This window comes from Sapajus apella, unplaced genomic scaffold (genome assembly GCF_009761245.1).
Source record: "Sapajus apella isolate SASKATOON/1434 unplaced genomic scaffold, GSC_monkey_1.0 scaffold14, whole genome shotgun sequence".
NCBI lineage: Eukaryota > Metazoa > Chordata > Mammalia > Primates > Cebidae > Sapajus > Sapajus apella.
The window spans coordinates 8,417,225-8,424,773 of record NW_022436954.1 but is presented as its reverse complement, the minus strand read 5'-3'; positions in this window follow the sequence as shown (position 1 = coordinate 8,424,773).

The following is a 7,549-nucleotide window of genomic DNA, read 5'->3' as shown; positions in this document are numbered from 1 at the left end:
CTCACCATGTAAGATGACTTGTTTTTTGTTTGTTTTTTGAGACGGAGTCTCGCTCTGTCGCCAGGCTGGAGTGCAGTGGTGCGTTCTGGGCTCATCGCAACCTCCACCTCCCGAGTTCAAGGGATTCTCCTGCCTCAGCCTCCCAAGTAGCTGGGACTACAGGCGTGAGCTAATTTTTGTGTTTTTGTTTATTTGTTTGTTTTGTTTTATTTTTTGACCGAGTTTCACCCTTGTTGCTCAGCCTGGAGTGCAATGACACAATCTCGGCTCACTGCAACCTCCACCTCCTGGGTTCAAGCAATTCTCCTCCCTCAACCTTTCTAGTAGCTGGCATTACAGGATAGCACCACCATGCCTGGCTTATTTTGCATTTTTAGTAGAGGCGGGGTTTCTCCATGTTGGTCAGGCTGGTTTCAAACCCCCGACCTCAGGTGATCCGCCCGCTTTGGCCTCCTAAAGTACTGGGAATACAGTCTTGAGCCACCGCGCCCCCGCCTCGCTTTGTCACCCAGGCTGGAGTGCAATGGCATGATCTCGGCTCACTGCAACTTCCACCTCCCAGGCTCGAGCAGTTCTCCTGCCTCAGCCTCCCCGGTAACTGAAATAACAGGCACCCGCCACCATGCCCAGCTAATTTTTGTATTTTTTGTAGAGACGGGCTTTCACCATTTTGGCCAGGCTGGTCTCAAACTCCTAACTTCAAGTGATCCTAACCTGCCTCGGCCTCCCAAAGTGTTGGGATTACAGGCGTGAGCCACTGAACCCGGCCATTTTTGTATTTTTAGTGGAGACAGGGTATCACCATGTTTGTCAGGCTGTTCTGAAACTCCTGACTTCAGGTGATCAGCTTGCCCCTTCCTCCCAAAGCGCTGGGATTACAGGTGTGAACCACAGCGCCTGGCTGTTTTTGTATTCGAGACAGAATCTGGCTCTGTCGCCCATTGCATTCCACCACTTCTGAGAGTGCAGTGATGCGATCCTGGCTCACTGCAACCTCCACCTCCTGGTCTCAAGCTGTCCTCCCACCTCAGCCTCCCAAGTAGCTTGGACTACAGGAGCACACCATTACACCCGGCTAATTTTTCTATTTTTTGAAGAGATGGGATTTCACCATATTGGCCAGGCTGGTCTCCAACTCTGAGCTTAAGCGATCCACCTGCCTCAGCCTCCCAAAGTGCTGTGATTAAAGGTATGAGCCACCGCACCTAGCCATCTAGGACAACTTAAATGCTAGTTGTCTGACTTCCTTCCTCCCCTACCCGGCTCTTTTTGGGGGGCTGGGGGTTAGAGCCATATCTCAAGTGGGAGATCACAGTAGCACCTACCTTGGTGCCTGGCAAGGCAGGATATGTAAATGCTGGTAGTTATTGTGAAGTTTCATCATCCACCACTTGAGGGTAACCTGTGCATATTCCAAACCAGACCTAACCCTCCTCTTGGCCTGTGCACCTGCCAGTCTCTCTTCCTGGGATGTCCTGTTTCTTCACTTGGTAAAGTAACTCCCAGGAGCTTTTCCGAATTTAGGATTTGCCTTCTAAGAAAAGCCTGCTTTGACCACTGCTCTCTGCCTCCCAGCTACAGTATTTAACGCATTAAGCATTTATTGCTCTGCTGTGAGTCATTGTTGATTACTTTGTGCTTCACCCACTACCTGGGCTGTTAGATTCCTGAAAGTGAAGTTCACTTTAGATGTTTATTAGAAGGTAGAGTAATAATGACAATAACCAGTACTGATATCGATAATACATGCACTAGAGACATGTGTGTATGTGTGTGAGACAGGGTCTCACTTTGTTGCCCAGGCCAGAGTGCAGTGGTGGGATCTCGCTCACTGCAACCTTCGCCTCTCAGGCTCAAGTGATTCTCATGCCTCAGCCTCCCAAGTACCTGAGATTACAGGCATCTGCCACCATGCCTAGCTAATTTTTATATATTTTAGTAGAGATGGTGTTTCATCATGTTGGCCAGGCTAATCTTGAACTCCTGACTTCAGGTGATCCATCCACCTTGTCCTCCCAAAGTGCTGGGATTGTAGATGTGAGCTACCGCACCCGGCCTACTAGAGACCTTTGTATGACTAATCCATATTTAATTATCACAACAATCCCTTTGATGTAGAAACTATTTTTAGTCACAAAAAAAACAGACACAGAAAGATGATTTTTTTTTATTTTTTGAGACAAGGTCTGGCTTTATTGCCCAGGCTAGAGTGCAGTGGCACAATCTTGGCTCACTGCAGCCTCCTTCTCCCAGGCTCAAGCTATCCTGTCACCTCAGCCTCCCAAGTAGCATGTGCCATGTCTAGCTAACTTTTGTATTTTTATTATAGTAGAGATGGGGTTTTGCCATGTTGCCTGGGCTGGTCTCGAACTTGTGAGCTCAAGCCATCCGCCCGCCTTGGCTTTCCAAAGTGCTGGAATTTCAGGTGTGAGCCACCTCGCCCAGCCAAGATGAGATAATTTACCTAAACTCGAAAAGTAAGTAATAAAAAATAAAAAACTAAAAATATACAAATTAGCTGGGCATACTGGTGGGCACCTGTAATCCCAGCTACTCGGGAGGCCTAGGAGCACCCATGCAGTGTGTGTGCTAAAAATCACTATTCTATGTTGCCTCTCCATGGTAGAGTGACGACAAGCATGGGCTTTATGTTTTTATTTTATTAGTTAATTAATTTATTTCTTCAGACAAAGTCTCCATCTCAAAAAATAAAATAACTAACTAAATAATAATGAGATAGTATGACCTCTTATTATTTGTAAATGAATGATCATGAGGAAATACGGGAATCAAATGAAAGGCAAAATCAAAATCAGGAAAAAAAGAGAAAAAAGAAAAAAAAAGCAAAATAAAAATAAAAGGCACAAGGTATTCACTGCAGTGTTATAACAAGTGTATTCTGGATAACATATGTATGTGTGTGTGTATATATATATATTTTTTGGAGGCAGAGTTTCAACTCTTGTTGCCTAGGCTGGAGTGCCATGGCACAATCTTAGCTCACTGAACCCTCTGCCTCCCAGGTTCAAGTGATTCTCCTGCCTCAGCCTCCTGAGTAGCTGGGATTACAGGCATGCACCAGCACACCTGGCTAATTTTGTATTTTTAGTAGAGACGGGTTTCTCCATGTTGGTCAGGCTGGTTTCCCAGCCTCAGGTGATCTGCCCGCCTCAGCCTCCAAAGGTGCTGGGATTTACAGGCGTGAGCCACCGCGCCCGGCCCGTATATATTTTTTAAGATGGAATCTCACTCATTGCCTAATCACTCATTGCCCAAACTGGAGTGCAGTGGCACAATCTCGGCTCATTGCAACCTCTGCCTCCCGGGTTCAAGCGATTCTCCTGCCTAGGCCTCCCGAATAGCTGGGATTACAGGTGCCCACCACTATGTGCAGCTAACTTTTTGCGTTTTTAATAGAAACGAAGTTTCACCATGTTGGCCAGGCTGGTCTTGAACACCTGACCTCAAGTGACCTGCCCACCTTGGCCTCCCAAACTCCTGGGATTACAGGTGTGAGCCACTACACCCAGCCAGGATAGCATAGTATTCTAAATTTATTCTAGAGGTTCAGTCATAAAATATATATATTTTTTGAGATGGAGTGTCGCTTTGTCGACCAGGCTGGAGTGCAGTGGCCCGGTCTCAGCTCCTGCAACTTCTGCCTCCTGGGTTTAAGCAATTCTCCTGTCTCAGCCTCCCAAGTAGCTGGAACTACAGGAGCCTGCCATCACACCTAGTTAATTTTTGTATTTTTAGTAGAGATGGTTTCACCTTGTTGGTCAGTGTGGTCTCAAACTCCTGACCTCAGGTGATCCACCTGCCTTGGCCTCCCAAAATGCTGGGATTACAGGCATGAGCTACCATGCCTGGCCTTTTTTTTTTTTTTTTCAGACAGAGCTTTGCTCTTGTTGCCCAGGCTGGAGTGCAGTGGAGTGATCTCAGCTCACTGCAACCTGCGCCCCCTGGGTTCAAGCGATTCTCCTGCCTCAGCCTCCTGAGTAGCCGGGATTACAGGCATGCACTACCACACCGGCTAATTTTGTATTTTTAGTAGAGGTGAGGTTTCTCCATGTTGGTCATGCTGGTCTCGAACTCCCGACCTCAGGTGATCCACCCGCCTTGATCTCCCAAAGCGTTGGGATTACAGGCATGAGCCACCATGTGCAGCCCTGAAAGAATTATTAAAATTTTTTTTTTTTTTGAGACAGTCTTACTCTGTTGCCCAGACTGGAGTGCTGTGGCGCCATCTTGACTCACTGCAACCTCCACCTCCCATGTTCAAGCAGTTTTCCTGTCTCAGCCTCCTGAGCAGCTGGGACTACAGGTACCTGCCACCATGCCTGGCTAATTTTTTGTAATTTTAGTAGAGACGGGGTTTCACCATGTTGGCCAGGCTTGTCTCAAACTCCTGACCTCGCGATCCACCCACCTCAGCCTCCCAAAGCTGTGGGATTACAGGTGTGAGCCACTGCACTTGGCAAATTATTAAATTTTACAATACTGCCTCTTTGATCTAATTCCAGATAAGTACCCTATAGGAATACACAAACACAAGAATATGCAAACAAGGATGCCCATGGGAAACACTGGAGAAATATTCCAACAAAGAGTGATGATTATAGTTGGTTAAGGACCATCCTTCTGGCCAGGAGTGGTGGCTCACACCTCTAATCCCAGCACTTTGGGAGGCCAGGAAGGTGGATTGCTTGAGTCCAGGAGTTCCAGACCAGCCTGGGCAACATGGCGAAACCCTGTCTGTACAAAAAAAATATAAAAATTACCTGGGCATGGGTGGCACAAGCCACTGAGAGGTTGAGGTGGGAGGATGTCTTGAGCCCCAGAGGCAGAGGTTGCAGCAAGCCAAAATCATGCCACCGCATTCCAGCCCCTGGACAACAGAATGAGACCCTGTCAAAAAAATTTAAAAAGTAAATTAGCTGGGCATAGTGGTCCCAACTACCTGGGAAGCCGAAGCAGGAGGATTCCTTGAGGCTGAGAGGACGAAGTTGCAGTGAGCTATGATTGTTACTGCACTCCAGCCCTGGTGACAGAGTATGATCCTGTATCAAAACAAACAAACAAACAAGCGGGAAAAAAAAAAAAAATCCCTGAAGCATCCTCCTGTGAAGTGTTACATAGCCTTTAACATAACTAAGGAGGCTATGATTTACAAACATGGAACATTGTCTATAAGTAAACAGTGAGTGAAAAATGAAATATTTGCTTCTCATAAAAAAGATCTGCTCTGGTGAGGATAATAACCTCTTGAAGAGGAGAACTTTCATTTTGTAGTTTTCAGTATGATTTTTTTGAATTATTACTCTTTTTGAGACAAAGTCTTGCTCAGTCACCCAGGCTGGAGTGCAGTAATTATAGCTCACTGCAGCCTCAATTTCCTGGGCTCAAGCAGTTCTCCTGCCTCAGCCTCCTGAGTATCTAGGACAACAAGCACCACTACACCTGGCTGATTTTTACCATTTTTTTTTTGAAAAATAGAGATGGGGTTTCACCATCTTGGCCTGAATGGTCTTGATCTCCTGACCTGGTTATCTTCCCATCTCGGCCTTCAAAAATGCTGGGATTATAGGTGAGAGGCACCGCATCTAGCCTTTTTTTTTTTTTGAAACAGAGTTTTGCTCTTGTTGTCCACACTGGAGTGCAGTGGTGAACTCTTGACTCACCACAATCTCTGCCTTCTGGGTTCAAGCGATTCTCTTGCCTCAGCTTCCTGAGTAGCTGGGATTACAGGCATGTGTAATTGCCACCATGCCTGACTAATTTTGTATTTATAGTAGAGATGAGGTTTCTCCATGTTGGTCAGGATTGTCTCGAACTCCCGACTTCAGGTGATCCTCCCTCGTCAACCTCCCAACGTGCTAAGATTACAGACATGAGCCACTGTGCCCGGCCTGATTTTTAATTTTTTTTTCCCACCAGTTCTCAAATGATCCTTTATTGAAATATTTTCCTGTGTGCTTCCTAACTAGCTGGGCATTCCACAGCACCACTGTTGATGTCATCTATGATGTCATGAGGGTGTGGCCACCAACATTACAGCCCACAGACTGGGTAGTCCCCTGGATTTCTTTTTTTTTTTTTTTTTTTTTTTTTTGAGACGGAGTTTCGCTCTTGTTACCCAGGCTGGAGTGCAATGGCGCGATCTCGGCTCACCGCAACCTCCGCCTCCTGGGTTCAGGCAATTCTCCTGCCTCAGCCTCCTGAGCAGCTGGGACTACAGGCACGTGCCACCATGCCCAGCTAATTTTTTGTATTTTTAGTAGAGACGGGGTTTCACCATGTTGACCAGGATGGTCTTGATCTCTTGACCTCGTGATCCACCCGCCTCAGCCTCCCAAAGTGCTGGGATTACAGGCTTGAGCCACCGCGCCCGGCCAGTCCCCTGGATTTCTTTAATGGTTCCAGAGAGTTCTCTGGCTAAAGATCCGTGCCGCATCTGTTGAGCAATGTTGACGATCTCATCAAAAGTGATATTACCAGCCGGGATCGGTGGCTCATGCCTATAATCCCAGCACTTTGGGAGGCTAAGGCGGGTGGATCACGAGATCAAGAGATTTAGACCATCCTGGCCAACATGGTGAAACCCCGACTCTACTAAAAAAATACAGATTAGCTGGGCGTGGTGGCGCACACCTGTAGTCCCAGCTACTCAGGAGGCTGAGGCAGGAGAATTGCTTGAACCCAGGAGGCAGAGGTTGCAAGACTCTGTCTCAAAAAAAAAGAGTTATATTCCCACTGTGTTTAATGTTTTTCTGTTTCTTTCTGTCTCTTGGTGGTTCCTTGAGGGCTTTGATGATCAGGGCAGAGGCAGAAGGCACCACCTCAATCTGGGCCTGTCTATTCTGAACGGTCAGTTTCACTGTAATCCTCAGCCCCTTCCAGTCACCCATTGCCTTGGCAGTGTCATCACCAGCGTTTTTTGGAGACAGACCCAGGGGGCCGATCTTGGGGGCCATAGAAGATGTGGCACCAACTTCACCCCAATGAACCTCAGGATACAACTTTGATATCATTGGGGTCGAACTTCGGCAGCATGGTGGAGGGGTGTTAATGAACTGGTGTTGATGAACTCGGGTTCCGGATGACCGAAGAAAGTTGCACCTTGGCCTCCTCTGAGCCGAAAGGCGATTTTTAAATTTTTTGTAGAGCTACAGTTTTGATATTTTGCCCAAACTGGTCTTGAACTCCTGGTCTCAAGCAATCCTCCTGTCTCAGCCTCTCAAAGTGTTGGGTACAGTCATAAGCTGCTGCACTGGACCATATTATTCAGTATTAACTGAAATTTGTATTTTTTTTTTTTTTTTTTTTTTTGAGACGGAGTTTCGCTCTTGTTGCCCAGGCTGGAGTGCAATGGCGCGATCTCGGCTCACCGCAACCTCCGCCTCCTGGGTTCAGGCAATTCTCCTGCCTCAGCCTCCTGAGTAGCTGGGATTACAGGCATGCGCCACCATGCCCAGCTGATTTTTTTTTGTATTTTTAGTAGAGACGGGGTTTCACCATGTTGACCAGGATGGTCTCGATCTCTTGACCT